Source organism: Musca autumnalis, unplaced genomic scaffold (assembly GCF_047663935.1).
Source record: "Musca autumnalis isolate F117 unplaced genomic scaffold, ASM4766393v1 scaffold_5, whole genome shotgun sequence".
Lineage (NCBI taxonomy): Eukaryota > Metazoa > Arthropoda > Insecta > Diptera > Muscidae > Musca > Musca autumnalis.
In genome coordinates this window covers 27,154,115-27,176,540 of record NW_027412088.1, presented here as the reverse complement: position 1 = coordinate 27,176,540, position 22,426 = coordinate 27,154,115, and the positions used below count along the sequence as shown (strand labels likewise).

Genomic DNA, 22,426 nt, shown 5'->3' with positions numbered 1-22,426 from the left:
GGTCTTTTGTGGACAGAATACCTTCTCAATTTCTTCTATAGACAGAAGACCTTCTAAAGGTCTTCTATGGACAGAAGACCTTCTAAAGGTCTTCTATGTACAGAAGACCTTCTAAATGTCTTCTATAGACAGAAGATTTTCTAAAGGTCTTCTATGGACTGAAGACCTTCTAAAGGTCTTCTATGGACTGAAGACCTTCTAAAGGTCTTCTATGGACAGAAGACCTTCTAAAGGTCTTCTATAGACTGAAGACCTTCTAAAGGTCTTCTATGGACAGAAGACCTTCTAAAGGTCTTCTATGGACAGAAGACCTTCTAAAGGTCTTCTATGTACAGAAGACCTTCTAAAGGTCTTCTATAGACAGAAGATTTTCTAAAGGTCTTCTATGGACTGAAGACCTTCTAAAGGTCTTCTATGGACAGAAGACCTTCTAAAGGTCTTCTATAGACTGAAGACCTTCTAAAGGTCTTCTATGGACAGAAGACCTTCTAAAGGTCTTCTATGGACAGAAGATCTTCTAAAGGTCTTCTATAGACAGAAGGCCTTCTAAAGTTCTTCTATGGACAGAAGACCTTCCAAAGGACTTCTATAGAGAGAAGATTTTTTAAAGGTCTGCTATAGACGGAAGACCTTCCAAAGGTTTTCTATAGACAGAAGACTTTTTATCTATGGATAGAAGACCATCTAAAGGTCTTCTATAGACAGAAGAGCTTCCAAAGGTCTTCTATAGAAAGAAGGTCTTCTAAAGGTCTTCTATATTAACCCTTGTATTAAACTGTGTTTAAACAAAAAATAACTTTTGTACAGGAACTACCCCTATATAGTCCATCGCCGATTTAAGCTTGAAATCTTCGAACGGATTTGCTCATAACATATGTGGTCCAAGAGGTCCGTTTCTGATCATGACAAAAAATAATAATAATTTATAGTATATTTAGTTTAGCCAATAAATTTTGCTTGGCTGACAGACTGCTTGTTTGTTTAGTCGTTTGTTTGGCTGCTTGAGCATGCATTTAAATATTTTATTTGCTTGCATTTGGCAATTAACAGCGGCAATAGCCGCCCGCCAACAGCCGTTGTCGCGTAGCTACAGCAGCAGCAATTACGACATTCTCTAAAAATGACGTTGTTTCGAGTCTCGAGTCTCGCTGTGTGGTATTTGTGTCGGTGGGCCTTTGTGTGGGTCTACAGCGACCAAAAAAACGTCAACCAAATGACATACTTTTGTTTTTTTTTTCTTCTCAATATTTTGCGGTTGCAATGCTTCTAATGCCATATGAGCACGGACCAAGCGCAGTGACATTCTATGTAAAGCGGTGTGTGTTTTTGTTGCATTTTAAATAAATTTGAAAAAAATGTGAACATTTTATTGTTTTTAGAATTCATAAACAATGGAAAACGGGGGGAGGTTTTATTTTAATTGTTTATTAGTTTGTTAAAGCAACTAAATTAATTTTATAATAGCCACAAAGGCAATTCATGAAACATTTTTTGTTACAAATTTACGAATGAAATATATTTTATGAAATATATTTTAATAATTTGGTTTATATTTTATTAATTCGATGTTATTAGGAGACATTGTACGCTGCGGTTCCAATTATTTGGAAGGCGCTTCTAGCCTTCACGTTTGCCCAACAACGTCTTCTTCTACATTTCCTCTTTTCAATAAGCTGTTTACATCGAAGCATAAACACCTGTTTTGGGAAAAAATGTTCATTATTTCTTTACGAATTTCATTTGAATCCTTTTGACGTAAACAAAGCCTAACTACACACTCAGCTATTTACTTGTCCACTTCTGTATGATTTGCGGCCTTTTGGCATTCACAGTTTGTTAAATAACCCATGGAGCCAAATATTGCCGTTTGCTATGGTTTCAATTTATCCCAGCTTAATTTTCCAAAAACAGCCATCTACAGTCTGTCGTTATTTTATTTCTTCAATATTGTTTTTGTTATTTGTTTGTTGTTGCCGTTGTTCGTTTTTATTTCCCCACCACTGACGCCCATAAATCGCTGCTACTGTCGCCCGAAGACTTACAGATTTCAAAGAAATATATAAATGGACACAGACCAACAGAGAGAGGCGGACGGACATACAAAGCAGACAGCCGGACACCGTTTTCGGCATATTATACGCTTTTTCCCCAATCTGGTTTTGTTTTGTTTGTCTGGTTGGCTGGCTGGATGGCCAGCAGTCTGTGTGATTTTAAGCTGCAATTTCAACCGAAATTCTTTACAAGTTTTTGACCGGCCCAAAAATAGCTTTAAAAGTTTGTATTTCCTTTTTTTGGTTATGGTAAAAAAGAGCAGGTGTTAAACTGGGTTCTTGTTTGCATTGTGGTGTGATTTGCTTATTTTTTTCTACATTCTATAGATTTGGGAAGTAAAGCCAGTGGTTTGCCATAGTGAAGTATTTTTAAGGCTTTCGACAGACAGAAGAGCTTCTTCTAATGGTCTTCTATAGAGAGAAGATCTTCTAAAGCTCTTCTACCGACATAAGACCTTTCAAAGGTATATAGACAGAATACCTACTAAAAGTCTTCTATGGACGGAATCCGTCTAAAGGTCTTCTCTAGACAGAAGACCTTCTAAAGGTCGTCTATACAAAGAAGACCTTCTAAAGGTCTTCTATACACAGAAGACTTTTTGAGGTCGTCTATATACAGAAGACCGCTTATGGCCGTCTATACACAGAAGACCTCTTAAGGTCTTCTATAGACAGTAGAGTTCTTAAGGTCTTCTATACAGAGAAGAACTCTTGAAGTCTTCTATAAAAAGAAGACCTGTTGAGGTCTTCTACACACAAAAAACCTCTTGAGGTCTTCTATACCAAGAACACCTCTTGAGGTCTCCTATACACAGAAGACCTCTTGCTGTCTCCTCAAGAGGACCTCAAGAGGTCTTCTGTAGTCAGAAGACCTCTTAAGGTCTACTATAGACAGAAGACCTCTTGAGGTCTTCTATAGAGAGAGAACCTCTTGAAGTCTTCTATAGACGGAGAACTTCTTGAGATATTCTATAGACAGAAGACCTCTTGAGGTCTTGTTTACAGACAGAAGACCTCTTGAAGTCTTCTATATACAGAAGACCTCTTGAGGTCTTCCATAGATAGAAGACTTCTTGAGGTCTTCCATAGATAGAAGACTTCTTGAGGTCTTCTATAGACAGAAGACCTCTTGAGGTTATCCATAGACAGAAGACCTCTTGAGGTCTTCTATAGACAGAAGACCTCTCGAGGTCGTCTATAGACAGAAGACCTCTCGTGGTCGCCTATAGACAGAAGACCTCTTGAGGTCTTCTATAGACAGAAGACCTCTTGAGGTCGTCTATAGACAGAAGACCTCTTGAGGTCGTCTATAGACAAAAGACCTCTTGAGGTCGTCTATAGACAGAAGACCTCTTGAGAGGTGCTATAAACAAAAGAACTCTTGAAGTCTTCTATAGACAGAAGACCTCTTGAGAGGTGCTATAAACAAAAGAACTCTTGAAGTCTTCTATAGACAGAAGACCTCTTGAGCTCTTCTATGGACAGAAGACCTCTTGAGGTCTCCTATAGACAGAAGACCTCTTGAGGTTTTCTATAGACAGAAAACTTCTTAAGGTCTTCTATAGACAGAAGACCTCTTGAGGTTATCCATAGACAGAAGGCCTCTTGAGGTCTTCTATAGACAGAAGACCTCTTGAGGTCTTCTATAGACAGAAGACCTCTTGAGTTTTTCTATAGACAGAAGACCTCTTGAGGTCTTCTACACACTGAAGAACTCTTGAGGTCTTCTATAGACAAAAGACCTCTTGATTTCTTCTATACACAGAAGACCTCTTGAGGTCTTTTATAGACAGAAGACCTCTTGAGGTTATCCATAGACAGAAGACCTCTTGAGGTCTTCTATAGACAGAAGACCTCTTGAGGTCGTCTATAGACAGAAGACCTCTCGTGGTCGCCTATAGACAGAAGACCTCTTGAGGTCGTCTTGAGGTCGTCTATAGACAGAAGACCTCTTGAGAGGTGCTATAAACAAAAGAACTCTTGAAGTCTTCTATAGACAGAAGACCTCTTGAGAGGTGCTATAAACAAAAGAACTCTTGAAGTCTTCTATAGACAGAAGACCTCTTGAGCTCTTCTATGGACAGAAGACCTCTTGAGGTCTCCTATAGACAGAAGACCTCTTGAGGTTTTCTATAGACAGAAAACTTCTTAAGGTCTTCTATAGACAGAAGACCTCTTGAGGTCTTCTATAGACAGAAGGCCTCTTGAGGTCTTCTATAGACAGAAGGCCTCTTGAGGTCTTCTATAGACAGAAGACCTCTTGAGTTTTTCTATAGACAGAAGACCTCTTGAGGTCTTCTACACACTGAAGAACTCTTGAGGTCTTCTATAGACAAAAGACCTCTTGATTTCTTCTATACACAGAAGACCTCTTGAGGTCTTTTATAGACAGAAGACCTCTTGAGGTTATCCATAGACAGAAGACCTCTTGAGGTCTTCTATAGACAGAAGATCTCTTGAGGTCTTCTATAGACAGAAGATCTCTCGAGGTCGTCTATAGACAGAAGACCTCTCGTGGTCGCCTATAGACAGAAGACCTCTTGAGGTCTTCTATAGACAGAAGACCTCTTGAGGTCGTCTATAGACAGAAGACCTCTTGAGGTCGTCTATAGACAGAAGACCTCTTGAGAGGTGCTATAAACAAAAGAACTCTTGAAGTCTTCTATAGACAGAAGACCTCTTGAGCTCTTCTATGGACAGAAGACCTCTTGAGGTCTCCTATAGACAGAAAACCTCTTGAGGTTTTCTATAGACAGAAAACTTCTTAAGGTCTTCTATAGACAGAAGACCTCTTGAGGTCTTCTATAGACAGAAGGCCTCTTGAGGTCTTCTATAGACAAAAGACCTCTTGATTTCTTCTATACACAGAAGACCTCTTGAGGTCGTCAACACACAGAAGAACTCTTGAGGTCTTCTATAGACAAAAGACCTCTTGATTTCTTCTATACACAGAAGACCTCTTGAGGTCTTTTATAGACAGAAGACCTCTTGAGGTTATCCATAGACAGAAGACCTCTTGAGGTTATCCATAGACAGAAGGCCTCTTGAGGTCTTCTATAGACAGAAGACCTCTTGAGGTCTTCTATAGACAGAAGACCTCTTGAGGTCTTCTATAGACAGAAGACCTCTTGAGGTCTTCTATAGACAGAAGACCTCTTGAGGTCTTCTATACACAGAAAACCTCTTGAGGTATACTATAGACAGAAGACCTCTTGAGGTCTTCTATAGACAGAAGACCTCTTGAGGTTATCCATAGACAGAAGACCTCTTGAGGTTATCCATAGACAGAAGGCCTCTTGAGGTCTTCTATAGACAGAAGACCTCTTGAGGTCTTCTATAGACAGAAGACCTCTTGAGGTCTTCTATAGACAGAAGACCTCTTGAGGTCTTCTATAGACAGAAGAGCTCTTGAGGTCTTCTATAGATAGACGACCTCTTCTATACACAGAAGACCTCTTGAGGTCTTCTATAGACAGAAGACCTCTTGAGGTCTTCTATAGACAAAAGACCTCTTGATTTCTTCTATACACAGAAGACCTCTTGAGGTCGTCAACACACAGAAGAACTCTTGAGGTCTTCTATAGACAAAAGACCTCTTGATTTCTTCTATACACAGAAGACCTCTTGAGGTCTTTTATAGACAGAAGACCTCTTGAGGTTATCCATAGACAGAAGACCTCTTGAGGTCTTCTATACACAGAAGGCCTCTTGAGGTCTTCTATACACAAAAGACCTCTTGAGGTCTTTTATACACAGAAGACCTCTTGAAGTCTTTTATAGACAGAAGACCTCTTGAAGTCTTCTATAGACAGAAGACCTCTTGAGGTTATCCATAGACAGAAGGCCTCTTGAGGTCTTCTATAGACAGAAGACCTCTTGAGGTTATCCATAGACAGAAGACCTCTTGAGGTCTTCTATAGACAGACCTCTTGAGGTCTCCTATAGTCAGAAGACCTCTTGAGTTCTTCTATACAGACAGAAGACATCTTGAGGTCTTCTATATACAGATGAACTCTTGAGGTCTTTTATAGACAGATGAACTCTTGAGGTCTTTTATAGACAGAAGACCCCTTGAGGTCTTCCATAAACAGAAGACCTCTTGAGGTCTTCTATAGACAAAGGAACTCTTGAGGTCTTCTATAGACAGAAGACTTCTTGAGGTCTTCTATAGACAGAAGACCTCTTGAGGTCTTCTACAGACAGAAGACCTCTTGAGGTCTTCTATAGACAGAAGACCTCTTGAGGTCTTCTATAGACAGAAGGCCTCTTGAGGTCTTCTACAGACAGAAGACCTCTTGAGGTCTTCTATAGACAGAAGACCTCTTGAGGTCTTCTATAGACTGAAGAGCTCTTGAGGTCTTCTATATACAGATGAACTCTTGAGGTCTTTTATAGACAGATGAACTCTTGAGGTCTTTTATAGACAGAAGACCTCTTGAGGTCTTCCATAACCAGAAGATCTCTTGAGGTCTTCTATAGACAAAGGAACTCTTGAGGTCTTCTATAGACAGAAGACCTCTTGAGGTCTTCTATAGACAGAAGACCTCTTGAGGTCTTCTATAGACAGAAGACCTCTTGAGGTATTCTATAGACAGAAGACCTCTTGAGGTCTTCTATAGACAGAAGGCCTCTTGAGGTCTTCTACAGACAGAAGACCTCTTGAGGTCTTCTATAGACAGAAGACCTCTTAAGGTCTTCTATAGACAGAAGACCTCTTAAGGTCTTCTATAGACAGAAGACCTTTTAAGGTCTTCTATACACAGAAGACCTCTTGAGGTCTCTATACACAGAAGACCTAATGAGGCCTTCTATAGACAGAAGACCTCTTGAGGTCTTCTATGGGCAGAAGACCTCTTAAGGTCTTCTATAGACAGAAGACCTTTTGGGGTCTTCTATAGACATAAGACCTCTTGAGGTCTTCTATACACAGAAGACCTTTTGGGGTCTTCTATAGACAGAAGACCTCTTGAGGTCTTCTATAGACAGAAGACCTTTTGAGGTCTTCTACAGACAGATACCCTCTTGAGGTCTTCTACAAACAGAATAGCTTTTGAGATATTTTACAGACAGAGAATCTCTTGAGGTCTTCTATAGACAGTAGACGTCTTGAGGCCTTGTATGGACAAAAGACTCCTTGAGGTCTTCTATAGACAGATGACCTCTTGAAGTCTTCTATAGACAGATGACCTCTTGCAGTCTTCTATAGACAGAAGACCTCTTAAGTTCTTCTATGGCCAGAAGACCTTTTGAGGTCTTCTATACACAGAAGACCTCTTGAGGTCTTCTATACACAGAAGACCTCTTGAGGTCTTCTATACACAGAAGACCTCTTGAGGTCTTCTATAGACAGAAGACTTTTTGAGGTCTTCTATACACAGAAGACCTCTTGAGGTCTTCTATAGACAGCAGACCTCTTGAGGTCTTCTATAGACAGAAGACCTCTTGAGGTCCTCTCTAGACAGAAGACTTCTTGAGGTCTTCTATAAACAGAAGACCTCTTGAGGTCTTCTATAGATAGAACACTTTTTAAGGTACCAATAGACAGAAGACCTCTTGTGGTCTTTTACAGGCAGAGAACCTCATGAGGTCTTCTATCGACAGAAGGCCTCTTAAGGTCTTCTATAGGCAGAAGACCTCTTGAGAGGCGCTATAAACAGAGGAACTCTTGAAGTCTTCTATAGACAGAAGACCTCTTGAGGTCTTCTATAAACAGAAGACATCTTGAGGTCTTCTTTAGACAGAAGACCTCTTGAGGCATTCTATGCACAGAAGGCCTAATGAGGCCTTCTACGGACAGAAGAGCTCTTGAGGTCTTCTATACACAGAAGACCTCTGGAGTTACTCTATAGACAGATGACCTCTTAAATCTTCTATAGACAGAATACCTCTTGAAGTCTTCTCGACTATTTGAGGTCTTATGTCGATAAAATACTCCTTGTTTACAGAAAACCTCTTGAGACCTCATAAGGTCTCTTATAGGCAGAATATCTAGACAAAATACCTCTTAAGGTCTTCCTTGGGGGCATGTGCACAACCTGTGGACGCGTTCCTAAGCATTCAGCAGTGTTTATTGCCCTTTTTGATTCCTCCAAAAATTAAAGCACTTAAAAAGTACTCTGATTTTTGATGATCTTAAAAATCCTGTAATACGTTTTTCCTTTTTTTGTTCCAGATACAGCCGCATTTAAACGAACCATAATTATGTATGTCGACATCGAAGGACCAAAAGTCAATATAACAGTAAGTAGTAACACAATTCAAATTGTCTGTAATTTCGTTTATTACCCCACAATCTTAAATTTTTATTTCAATCGTACATTAACTTCTGAAACTATGCCCTTTTCCTGCTCACAACTGTTGCGATGCAGCATAACTTATACCACTCCAAACAATGTTTATGGTCATTGTGGGGTTATTTGTTTTCGAGTCTCAAAAGAAACAGACACAAAGTCTTAAATCCAAACATGGTAAAGACCGCAATAATTTTTTGCTTTTTACTTAAAAGAAGCAAAAAAACACACAAAAACGCGGCAAATGAAAACATAAAGCACACAACTGCTGCTGAACAAACAGCAAAGCGGAAATATTAAGGCAGCCAGTCTGACCAGGCCAAAAGGCGGCAACATAAACTGCATGACGTCTGTCGGGGAATGATGCATAAATTGTTGCACTTCCAATAGCAGCAAAGGCAGCTGCGAACGAACAACAGAAACACACAGAAAAAAAGCGGAGCAGAAAAAAGGAAGCACAACAAAAAAACTTGCATAAAAAATGCAGACACACAAAGGCAGATAATGTTGTTGGCGGTGCAAGCACCAGCATATTTTTGTTTTGGTTTCTTTTTCCTTTTTGTTTTTGATTAAAACAAAAACATCAGCATTAAATCGCAGCAGAAAACCGAAAGGCGAAGACATGAAAACAAGTTTCTTTGCTTTATTTTGTAATATTACTTCAACTTTTTAAAAGTATAGATGTATGTATGTGTGTGTGCTTCTTTGCAATCGCATTTATATGTATTCATTATGAAGGTGGACTTGACTGCCGAACAACACTCTCACAAAAGACCTGCAAATGTCGCTGAAGAAGAACATGACGACGATGATTGTGATGATGACGATGACTCCGTCGATTATCATTGCCTTTCTGTCTCACCCAGTTTGTCCATTGTAAACTTGGCGGCATCCCCAACACCACCACTGCCACCACCATCATCATCATCGTCGTCGTCATCTGTAAGCCAATGATTAACGAAACTTGTTGGCGTCACCATCGCTCGTCATCGGTTTAATGTCCATAATGGCTTTGTTTTGTTACCACCATTCATGCCAATGAATTGCCTGCCTCCCTCCATGACTGGTTTGTTTATGACCAACTTGTTGTTGCTGTTGTCGTCGTTGTGTTGTCGAACAGAAGCAACAGTGTTTTGGTCTTGGGGAGGAAATGCTTTAATATTTTTCTTATTAATTGAACTCGTTGGAGATTGAGAACCATATTATATTTTAGCCAAAGTCGTGGATTATTTTATCCACAAATGTGGATAATTTCGTATGTTTATTTTTATCCCCATTACGTGTGTTGGTATTTTTATTGGTATTTTTGGATAATTTTATCCAAATTGTTGGATAATTTATCCGCATAGTTGGATAATGATATAAACCTTCCGGGATAATTTTATACACATTGGTGGATAAATTTATCAACATTCGCAGATAATTGTATCCACATTGCCGGATAATTGTATCCACATTTGTATATAATTTTATCCACATTGGTGGATAAGTTTATCCGCATCTGTGGATAATTTTATCCACAATCGTGGATAATTGTGTCCACAATCGTGGATAATTGTGTCTACATTTGTGTAGAATTTTATCTACATTGGGGGATTATTTTATCCACATTGCTGGATAATTTTATCAACATTGGTGGATCATTTTATCCGCATTTGTGGATAATGTTATCCACATTCGCTGATAATTGTATCCACATTTTTGTATAATTTTATCCATTGGTGGATAAATTTATCCACATTCGCGGATAATTGTATCCACATTGATGGATTGTTTTATCCACATTGGTGGATATTTTTATCCACATTGGTGGATACTTTTATCCACATTGGTGGATAATTTTATCCACATGTGTGGATAATGTTATTCACATTGGTGGATTATTTTATCCACGTTGGAGTATAATTGTATCCACACTGGTGGATAATTTTATCCACATTGGCGGATAATTGCATCCACATTTGTGTATAATTTTATCCACATTGGTGGATAATTTTATCCACATTGGTGGATAATTTTATCCACATTGATGGATAATGTTAACAAAATTCAGGAATTATTTTATCCGCATTGTGGATAATTTTTGGATAATTTCATCTCCATTATCCGCATTTGTGGATGATGTTATCCACATTTGTGGATAATGTTATCCACATTTGTGGATAATTTTATACACATTGGTGGATAATATTATCCACATTGGTGGATATTTTTATCCACATTGGTGGATATTTTTATCCACATTGGTGGATAATTTTATCCACATTGGTGGATAATTTTATCCACATTGGTGGATAATTTTATCCACATTGGCGGATAATTGTATCCACATTGGCGGATAATTGTATCCACATTTGTGGATAATTGTATCTACATTGGAGCAAAATTTTATCCACATTGGTGGACAATTTTATCCACATTGGTGGATAATTTTATCCACATTGGTGGACAATTTTATCCACATTGGCGGATGATTTTATCCACATTGAATAATTTGTGTATAATTTTATCCGCATTGGTGGATAATTTTATCCACATTGGTGGATAATTTTATCCTCATTGTGGGATAATATTCTCTTTATTAGTTCATAATTTTATCCACATCTGTATATAATTTTATCCACACTGCTGGATAATTTTATCCACATTGGCGGATAATTGTATCAACATTTGTGTATAATTTTATCCACATTAGTGGATAATTTTATCCACATTCATGGATAATTTTATCCACATTTATGGATAATTTTATCGAAATTGGTGGATAATTTTATCCACATTGGTGGAAAATTTTATTCACATTGGTGGATAATTTTATTCACATTGGTGGATAATTTTATCCACATTGGTGGATAATTTTATATACAATGACGGATAATCGTATCCACATTTGTGTATAATTGTATGCACATTGGTGGATAATTTTATCCACATTGGTGGATAATTTTATCCACATTGGTGCATAATTTTATCCAAGTTGGTGGATAGTTTTAGCCGCATTCGCGGATAATTTTATCCACATTGGTGGATAATTTTATCCGCCTTTGTGGATAATTGTATCAGCATTTGTGGATAATTTTATCCACATTGGTGAATATTTTTATTATCCGCATTGTGGGTAATTTTTGGATAGTATTATGTAGATTTATGGATAATTTTATCTCCATTGGTGGATAACTTTATCCGCCTTTGTGGATAATTTTATCAGCATTTGTGGATAATTTAATCCGCATAATCTAACCACATTGGTGGAAAATTTTATTCACATTGGTGGATAATTTTATCCACATTTGTGGATAATTTTATCCACATTGATGGATAGTTTTATCCACATTGGTGGATAACTTTATCTACATTGACGGATAATTGTATCCACATTTGTGTATAATTGTATGCACATTGGTGGATGATTTTATCCACATTGGTGGATAATTTTATCCACATTGGTGCATAATTTTATCCAAGTTGGTGGATAGTTTTAGCCGCATTCGCGGATAATTTTATCCACATTTGTGGATAATTTTATCCGCATAATTTAACCACATTGGTGGAAAATTTTATCCACATTAGTGGATAATTTTATCCACCACATTGGCGGATAATTTTATCCAATTTTGTTGATAAATTTATATGCATAATTTAACCACATTGGTGGATAATTTTATCCACATTGGTGGATAATTTTAACTGCATTGGTGGATAATTTTATCCACATTCGTCGAAAATTGTATCCTCATTGAGGGATACTATTCTCTTTATTAGCTGATAATTTTATCCACATTTGTATACAATTTTATCCACATTGGTGGATAATTTTATCCATATTGGTGGATAATTTTATCTACATTGGCGGATAATTGTATCCACATTTGTATATAATTTTATCCATATTGGTGGATAATTGTATCCACATTTGTATATAATTTTATCCACATTGGTGGATAATTTTATCCATATTGGTGGATAATTTTATCCACATTGCTGGTTTGTTTTAACCACATTTGTGGATAATCTTATCCACATTGGTGGATAATTGTATCTACGTTAGCGGAGAATTTTATCCACAGTAGTTAATGATGCTATCCTTATTCGCGGATAATGTTATCCTCATTCGTGAATATTTGTATCCACGTTAGTGGATAATTTTATCCTCATTGGTGGATAATTTTATTTATGTTACTGTAGATTTTTATCCGCAAATGAGGATAATTTTATTCACATATTTGGATAATGTTAACAAAATTCGGGGATTATTTTATCCGCATTTTGGATAATTTTTGGATAATGTTATAAACAGTTGTGGGTAATGTGCTCTTCATGTGGGTACAATTTTATCCGGATTTTGGGATAATGTTTATCCACATTTTCGGATAATTTTATTAACATTTGTGGGTAATTGTCTCACAATCCCCACATTCGGTATAGCAACCCCTTGATAGGCCAGTCTACTTAAGAACACCACTTTGTGATTTGAAGCTCCCTTGTATATTCCTGATATCGGTATAAAAGATCTTTTGAAGCTCTAATCTGCCATTTAGACATCTTCTATTCATGGACGATCCTTTTGGAAGATCTTTTACCAATAGAAGGTGCTTTTGAGGACTCATAGATGTAAACATATAAAGCTTTTATACTGTAGTTGATCCCTTCAAGGCGCCTTCTATTCATAGAATATCATTTTTCGAGATTTTCTGTTATAAGAACTCTCTTATAGGAGATATTTAGTCTAGACGACACCTTTGGGAAGTCCTCAATCTAAAGATGATAACCTTCGGATGTCTTCTAATTTTAGAAGATTTTTTTCAGAGGTCTTATCTATATAGAAAACCTCGTTAGGATATTTTCTATTTAAGATCTCTAACTACATACATACATATGTTCTCACAACATCCTCGAAGGGACAAGGGAGTCTTCTCTCATAACAATGAATGCACGCCGATTCATATTCGCTCAATGTAATCGGACCTCATTTTCATCGACGAGTCCAAAGTTTTTCATGGCTGAAATATCCAATCCAATCCTGCCGTTTAAAAAAAAAACAGCTGCATTGTTTCTATACAGCCCCTAAAAGTATGCACCAGTCATTAATAAATTAAGGTACATTCGCCTAATTGTCTCCATTAAATGTGCCATCTTGGCCCACAGTGCTTCCCCAATTGATTATGATTACACTCGCTGTTGAATTAATAACGAAAGAAGTAAACAAAAACCAGTTCATAACATTCCTCTTCATAACTCGCTCCCTCCCTCTTTTCGCCAAGTAGTGCCTTCGATTAAACCTAATTGAGGCAACGACCATAAAAACGGCAAGAAATATATTCGAACACACACACACTCCCATCTCCATAATTGTTCAAAGAAACATGTGCTCATATTTGCTCAATGCATGAGCAACGTATCACACACACACACACACTTGCACAAAGCTCACACCCCTCTACAAAAACAACAGACAATCTGAATGTGAACAAACAATAACACAAAGCTCAAAGTAAAGCGAACGAGAAAAAAAGCAAGCAAAAAAACAAACACATTCATTTCATTATAAAGTCGTCATCGGCTATACTCCAACACGCTGATGATGATGAAGTTGAGGCGGTTGACGTCGACGTAGCAGCAAAATAAAATTCAATCTTGTTTTAATTGGGGGAATCCGTTTTGTTGTCTGTGGCTGGCTGGCTGGTGACTGAGGTGGAGGTGACTTCAGTATTGCGAACGAACTTTTTATTCCGCTCTCCGCACTTTGCTCTTCTACCAGCACCGTTTGTCATGTTGTTTGGGGTTATATTAGCTGCGTTGCTCAGATTATCTGTGACATGGAGTGGTTGTATGTTGTGTGGAGGGAGTCATAGCCTGCACTCTGCATGGTTGCAAAAATGTTTTAGTTTTTTTTTTCTTTTGGATTTCCTTCGCCAACACAAACTTTATGAATTGCAGCTGTTTATTTGGTTTGCTTTTATTTGTGGTAAAATTTACAAAACCGGTATTTGGTGAACTGAAACTGAACTGAAGTAGAAAAAAACTGCACAACAACAACAAAGACCAAACAAAATAGTTTGTTGCTTAGCTGGTTGGTTGAAGCAGTTATAAAGAAAAAAAAAAACAGACATAAAAACAACAACCTGAAGCATAAAAATAACGTTCACAAATTGTTTGAAGTATTTGAAAGTTTCAGTTTACTCTGTGGGGTACACCTGGGCGTATGAGTGTTATTTTATTTGGGTAATTGGGGAAAAAATGTTTAATACCAAAGTGTTTAGAAGGCAGCACATTTTTTACCTTTCTTCTTGAAAAGGAAATTGAAAAACATAAGAAGTATATTCCATTTTGATAGGTACCTAATAAAGCTCTCGGAAATTTTGTTAGATTAAAAGATTGGCCCATCCTTCCTTCTTCACAAAATTTTAAAAAAGGTTTGATTGTGTGCACTAAAAGTGATACACTAGAGTCAATTTGAATTGAATTTATTCCTGATGCTCCTGATTACAACTATACCATATTGTCGTGTGCAAGTCCATACTTCCTGAGATAATGAGTCAAAATCATTCGCCACCAACTAGAATGTCTGAAGAGCTCCATGTGATACGAAATGAGCATCCCTTTTGGCTGAATATTCAAAAATCGTAACATTTACTGCAAACTTCTTTCCAGTTCCAAGAATTTCAATATCGGTCAACTTATTCGGATGCTTACTTCCCTCACGACAATTGAATAACATGTGGATTTTAAGGGCACTTGAGTGTATTTAACCGGTCGAATTTTTCACCAAAGGCTGTCATTGTGGTCCGCATATCTTTCTTTTTATAGATTTGTCACTTCTCTCGATGGCTATTGTTCCCTGTAGCAATTTTAGTAGGTCACTGTTGGAATTTTTTAATATTTCGGACCATTACATCTAGAAGTGGACTTCCCCACGAAAGACATCAAAGACTACATTCGCAAAAATAACAATTTTAAATGATGCTCGAACAGCTCCTTTACTGCATTAAGGAACATATTTGAAGAAGATACTCGAAAGAGTTTTCCAATTTGACTTTAGCGGGTGACGTAGGGGATAAGAGATACCAAGGAACGGTCCTGACCGGCTTTAACATGGCAAAGTCCAGGATTTATCTTGGCCCCTCTCAGATCTGAAGTAGAAACTGACCTCCCCGTGGTGCCACCTGGAGAGCTGCCTCTAATACTCGTTAAAGGTAGTGAGCTAATATGTGCCGCGCGTTCACCCATAAGAACGTTAAAAACTTGGGTTTTGGACGCCGGGTTAGTAACCCTCCCCTAGAGAAAGCAGCCTACTATGAAAAAACAAAAGAAAAGAAAAACAAATCCCTCTAAAGTTGACGACCCCCGCAAACGTTTTAAGGACCATGATCTGCGAATCTGCACCTGGAATGTTCGCACTCTTTAAAGAGAAGGTGCAGTTTACGCATTGGCAGATGTACTTGAAAAGTACAAGGCCGACATTACTGCCATACAGGAAATACGATGGAATGGGAAAGGCGTCACAACAACACCTAAAGATGACGCACTGTATTATAGCTGCCATGACACAAAGCATGAGTTTGGTTGCGGATTTGTAGTTGGTCGGATGTTAAAACATCTGGTCTCCAGCTTCACCCCAGTGAATGAAAGACTCGCTGCAATTCGATTAAAAGCAAAATTCTTCAACATCAGCTTTATTTGCGCTCATGCTCCCACTGAAGAAAAGGACGAACAGACCAAAGTTATATTTTACGAGTGCTTAGAAGAAACATATGACCGTTGCCCTGTCCATGACATTAAAATCATTCTAGGCGATTTAAATGCCAAAATTGGAAAGGAGAATATCTTTGGCCCAACAGTCGGGAAATTCAGCCTGCACAGTGAAACATCTGACAATGGTATGAGGCTGATAGACTTTGCAGCTGCAAAAACATGGTAGTTAGCAGTACCAGATTTAATCATCTCGACATCCATAAAGGCACCTGGCTGTCTCCAGATCAGAAAACAAGAAATCAAATTGATCACGTTGTGATATATGGAAGGCATGCATCAAGCGTGTTGGATGTATGATCGTTCCGAAGTGCAAACATAGACTCGGACCACTACTATGTTGCAGCAAAGGTACGTACCAGATTAAACGTAGCAAACAAAGTACGAACAGACACAACACGAAAGTTAGACATCGGTAAGCTGCAATCACAACAGATAGCCGCAGCATATTCCACTCAACTAGCCCAGTTGCTTAATCAAAGCACTCCTCATCCCGATAATATATCAGCGCAATGGCAAAGTATTGTCCACTCCATGCAAACAGCCCCAAAATCAGTACTTGGATACCAGACACCTCCACCAAGGAATCCATGGTATGACCAGGAGTGTCGTGCTGCTACCGAAGAGAAAAATGCGGCATATAGGGCTACTTTACAATCAGTATCAACGCGTGGCGCACGAGAGAGGTATCGGGAGAAAAGGAGAGAGGAGAAACGTCTTTTCCGCAGGATAAAAGAGAGATGGAAAAGCGGGAGTGTTAACAAATCGAGATATACAGGAGACAGAATGGAGGCCGAAAATTCTACCAAAGAGTGAAGCATCAAACTGATGGCTTTGGTACAGGCACATACGCCTGTAGAGACCAGCAAGGTAATCTGGTAACTGATACAGATAGTGTGCTCAGGATGTGGAAAGAGCATTTTTCAAACCTGTTGGTATCCAGCGAAGACGACGAAGATACCACAGATCCAATCCCAGAAGATGGTATTGAATGTATACCGCCCAGCCAAGATGAGGTAAAGACAGCAATAAACCGACTGAAGAATAGTAAGGCAGCAGGAGCCGATGGCTTACCAGCCGAGCTGTTCAAAACCGGAGGCGACACGCTGATAAGGTGTATTCATCAGCTAGTTAGCACTATCTGGCAGGAAGCACGAGTACCCGACGATTGGAACCTGAGTATCCTGTGCCCCGTCCATAAGAAAGGAGATAAGACTGTATGCTCTAACTATAGGGGCATAAGTCTACTCCCGATTGCCTACAAGATCGTGTCAGGGATATTGTGCGGCTTTAGACCTGGCAAGTCCACCATTGACCAGATATTTACCCTTCGGCAAATCCTGGAGTAGACCCAAGAGATGCAGATCGACACCTACCACCCTTTTGTCGATTATAAAGCAGCCTTCGACAGCCCGCTGCGTTCAAAGGTATTCCAAGCCATGTCTGAATTTGGTATCCCCGCAAAGCTCATCCGGCTTTGCAAAATGACTTTAACTGACACGAGGTCCTCAGTTAAATTAAGAAAGAATCTCTCCGAAGAGTTTGGTACCAAAAGAGGTTTCAGACAAGGAGACAGCCTTTCGTGTGATCTCTTTAACATCCTGCTGGAAAAGGTTATACGAGAGGCAAACGTCAAAAGAAGTGGCACAATCTACACCAATAGCCACATGTTACTTGCTTATGCTGATGATATAGATATCATAGGCCGATCAGTAAAAGAAGTAACTGATACCTTTATGAAGGTCGAAGGAGAATCTGCTAAAGTGGGTCTGGCGGTAAACGGTGAGAAGACCAAGTTGATGGATGCAACGATTGCGTTGGCTAGGCCATATCATAAGAATGAGCGATGATGAACCCGCTAAAAAGGCGTATAAATATGGGCCGCTTGGCGGTGCACGCAGAATTGGCAGGCCAAAGAATAGATGGCGCGAACTAGTGGATGAAGAGATGACAAGGCGCGGTAAACGATTTTCTTTGTTCAAGATCTTCTGTAGACCGAATATCTGTTGAAGGTCTTGTATGGACAAAAGGCCTGTTTTATAACCAGAAGACCTGTTAAAGGTCTTTATAGACAGAAGACCAGTTCTATGGACAAAAGACCTGTTCAAGATATTCTGTAGACCGATGCTCTGTTCTAGGTTTTCTATAGGGACTTTTAAGGTCTTCTATGGACAGAAGACCTGTTCTATAAACAGTAGACTTGTGAAAGGTCCTCTATAGAAAGAAGACTTGTTTAAAGACTTCAGTAGACAGGAGACCGATTCTAGATCTTCAATAGATTAAATACCTGTTCAAGGTCTTCTTTAGACAAAAGAACTGTTCAAGATCTTCTTTAGATCGATGGTCTGCTCTAGGTTTTCTATAGCCATAGGATCTGTTCAATGTGTTCTATGGACATAAGGCCTGTTTTATAACCAGAAGACCTGTTAAAGGTCTTCTATAGGCAGAAGAAGTGTTCTGTGGACAAAAGACCTGCTCAAGGTCTTCTATAGACGGAAGACCTGTTCAAAGGTCTTCCATGGACATAAGTTCTGTTCAAGGTCGTTTATGGACAGAGGACTTGTTGAAGATCTGTTATGTAGAGAAAACGTGTTCAAGGTCTTCTATAGACAGGGTCAGGATAAAAGTCTGAGTCAATCTATCCGTGCCTTGTAAGAATTGAGCGTCCACAAGAATTGAGCTAGAGCTCTCTATTTTGGCAACCGAGTATTTGTCTTCCATAGGCAGGTCAAGTTCGAAGATGAGCCATAGCGAACCATGTTATGGTATAGGTTCTATTTGACGTAACCTCCCGACTTTCGGTATTTTGTAGGATTTTAGCTACTTTTTTTAATCAAACTAGCGGTAATTTGACATTTGAAGTTCTTAGGGGTTACAACACTTCCTCACCAAAAATTTTCAACATATAATCATGTTCAGATATAGCCCCCATATAACCATACCTCCCGATTTTCGGTATAGTGTAGGTTTTAGTTAAAATGTTCGACATTTGAAGTTCTTGGGGGTTACAACACTTTCTTACCAACACTTGTCATCATAGGTCTATGTTTTGGTTAAGATCCTATGTTACGGTGCCTCCCGATTTTCGGTATTTCCAGGATTTTATCGACAATTTTTAACCGAACTAGATGTAATTATACCCTATACCATTATGTGGGAAGGGTATTATAATTGGTTTTGGCCAACAAGATTATAACGCATCGAAATAATGGTCGTAGACCGATACTTATATATACCAAAATGAATATCTCGACGAGCTGAGTCGATCTGATTTTGGTGGTTCTCGGATAATGTACCAAAAGACGTATACCGAAAGTAAAATGAAATTAGCAAATATCACCTTTCTAACAACGGAGATATCGCAAAAGTCGGTAATGCATCCCATTTTTTAATTTTTTTGTAATTGCGCTACAGGCCGCAATTTTGATAGGAAGAGAGGAAGAGGCATATTGAGTATGGTGATGGTCGGATAATACTCAAGAGTCGGAATGGGGAAAAAAACGTATGTGCTCAAAAATTCAAAGTTTTATTCTTGTACAAATATCTCTAACTTTAGTAGTCGTATTCCAAAAGGAAAGCTCGTCAATGGATGAGGAAAACAGTACCAGATTACCACCTTTAAATTAGAAATAAACAATGGCAAATATACACATATGCAATGGAATGCATACATTTCATAATCGCTTTTCTCAACTTTCCGTTTTATGCAGTTAATCTCGACTCAAATCCTCTGCTTCTGTTTGGTGTACCAAAGGGACGTAAAATGCTATTCCAGAAGACCATCAAAGCTTTCAATCAGTACCAAGTAGATTGTCGACAGTAGTCAAATATAAAATTAATTATTAACTAATTTGGTTCGGTTATCCCTATGTCATTTGGTATAAAAGCCAGGTTGGCTGATTACTATTTCCATAAAAAAATGTTAATCAGGGGTAGTGGTGCAGGGTATCACATAGTCAGCCCTATCTTGACTATAGCTTCTGCTCACTTGTTTCCATTAGTTTTTTTTTTTTTCGATAGGATATAACTAAAAAGTTTCGCGGTGTCCCAATGTTCAATGGTACAGAAAATTTGGAGGAGCTATGGAACTATTAATTTCTCAATATAAATGTTATGTATTTTCATGATTTTACCTAAAAAATGTAAACTTAGCATTTTCTACGGGTAGAAAATATGCTTGCAAAAAATTGTCAATGTAAGGTTTTTGGCCACAATTTTGAGCCAAATTGGGATCTTAGTGATGGAAATGGAATGGAAACATTTTCGAAAAACTAAACATAATAATTTTTGACTAAGTTAATCTATTCCTTTGTTAAATATACCTGCATATTTTTGCATTAAATTAAAGTTCAATATGAAATAATAAGAATTTAAACAAATTGTTTGCTTTACTTAGCAAAACGTACCTAAAACGGCTTCTGCAAAATATCCATTACTCAAAAAGCATTGGCAAAACAATGGAAACTTTCATAAGACGCCTCAATGATTTAACGCTAAGGGATATTGTGAGGAGCCAGCATACTGTGGGGCGTATGATTTTCATAACGCCCTCAACACGTATACGTGGATGTGAACTTTTATAGAATTATTTTAATTTTGTTTGAATTGATTTTTCTTCGTTTACTCTTCCTGATTTAAATTAATTAATAACTTTTTATACCCTCAGCATTTACGCTAACGAGGGTATATACACTTTCATCGAAATAACGGTTTTAGACCCCAAGTATGTTTGGACGAAATGTGTTTCAGACAATTCTGTCTGTCTGGCTGGATGGAGCGCACCATAACTCCATAACGGATGAACCGAGTCGGTTCAAATTTTGGTCTTCTTAATATTTTGTTCAAACTTAGTTAAGTTCGAAAATGCGCACGGTAACACATGAAGGGAGTAACCGATTTGGTCCATACTTTGCACACCGTGAAATGTGCACCTGACTTAGATAAGGTTTCAATATGGACTCAATCGGCCCACTCCTTCGGGTACCTCCCACACAAAATTTGGAAAAAGTTCAGTTTAGGGCCATTTCTCAAATTGCTTTGATTTTTGTTGTAGCAACTTTTATTCACCGCCCCATACGACTGTACAAGTTTCATCAGGGGCACGTCCATACTTCCTGAGAAAATAGCCTGAAAGTTGCAAAAAACCCTATGACACAGTGTGAGGTGGTTGGAGCGCAAGATAACTCTCGAACGGATCTGTCGATTCGGTCCAAAATTTGGCCTTCTTAATATTTTATCAAAACATGGTTTAAATTCGAAGATGGGCTATATCGGTTCACTCCTTCAGGTACCTCCCCCACAAAAATTCAAAAATGTTCGGAAAAATTGTGCGCACGATAACTCTTGAAGGGACGGACCGATTTGGTCCATACTTTACGCATACTAATATATCTACCAGATATAGATCAGGTTGGAATATGGAGTATATTTGTCTACTCCTTCTGGTACCTCTCACACACAACTTCGGATAAGTTCACATTAAGACCTGCTCTCGAATCACTTTGATTTTTGTTGAAGCGATTTGCATTCGCTACCTCCATTACGGCGGTACAAGTTTTTTCAGGGACAAGTCCATATCTCTTGGGAAAACAACCCGAAAGGTATAAAAAATCCCTATGTTACAATATGTGGCTGTCGGAGAGCACGATTACTCTCGAACTGTTTAACCGATTTGGTCCAACATTTGGTCTTCGTCATATTATATCCAAACTTAGTTTCATGGGGCAATATCGCTCCACAACTTCCGGTACTTCTCCCCAATATTTAAAAAATGTCACTAAAATGCTAGGACGATATCACTTGAATGGGGTAATCAATTTGGTCCAAACTTTGGATCTCCTAATATTTTGTCAAAATTTTGTTTAACTTCTAAAATGGTCCATATGGGTTCTCTCTAGGGTTCCTGCCCTACAAAAGTTCAACATTTGTGTCTAACCCCCATTATTATAAGTCTTCTTTTGGTATAGTTTGGATTGTTCGAACAGATTTATAGCATTTCGGTTAACTTAAAGTTAAAAGTGATGATTGAATTTCTAGGAGGAGCTTCTTGGAATTAACTTTCAATGTAAAAATTATATTTTTAATGCCACCAAATTGGTTTATTTTGCGTTTTCAAATCCATCAGATAGTAAAACAACACATGTAATAATGGCCCTAAGTGCAGTTAATTCCTAATCCACATTTTTGTCGGCAAGTTCAAATGTCCAAAAGGGCCACAAAATTCTGAAGAGACCTTCAATACATTCGATCGGTCCGCAGGTGATAGTTTCACTTCACATTGGCTGATGGTATATATCTGTCGGCAAAGCCGACTGACACTATTTTACTTGTTTTAAT

At 38.3% G+C, this 22,426-nt stretch overlaps 1 protein-coding gene across 2 annotated transcripts in view; it reads right to left on the bottom strand.

The window, feature by feature from the left end:
- The window catches only part of shn (zinc finger protein schnurri), a 282,408-nt gene that overhangs the window by 137,871 nt on the left and 122,111 nt on the right, over window positions 1–22,426 (bottom strand). The gene's annotated exons all lie outside the window — the stretch shown is intronic.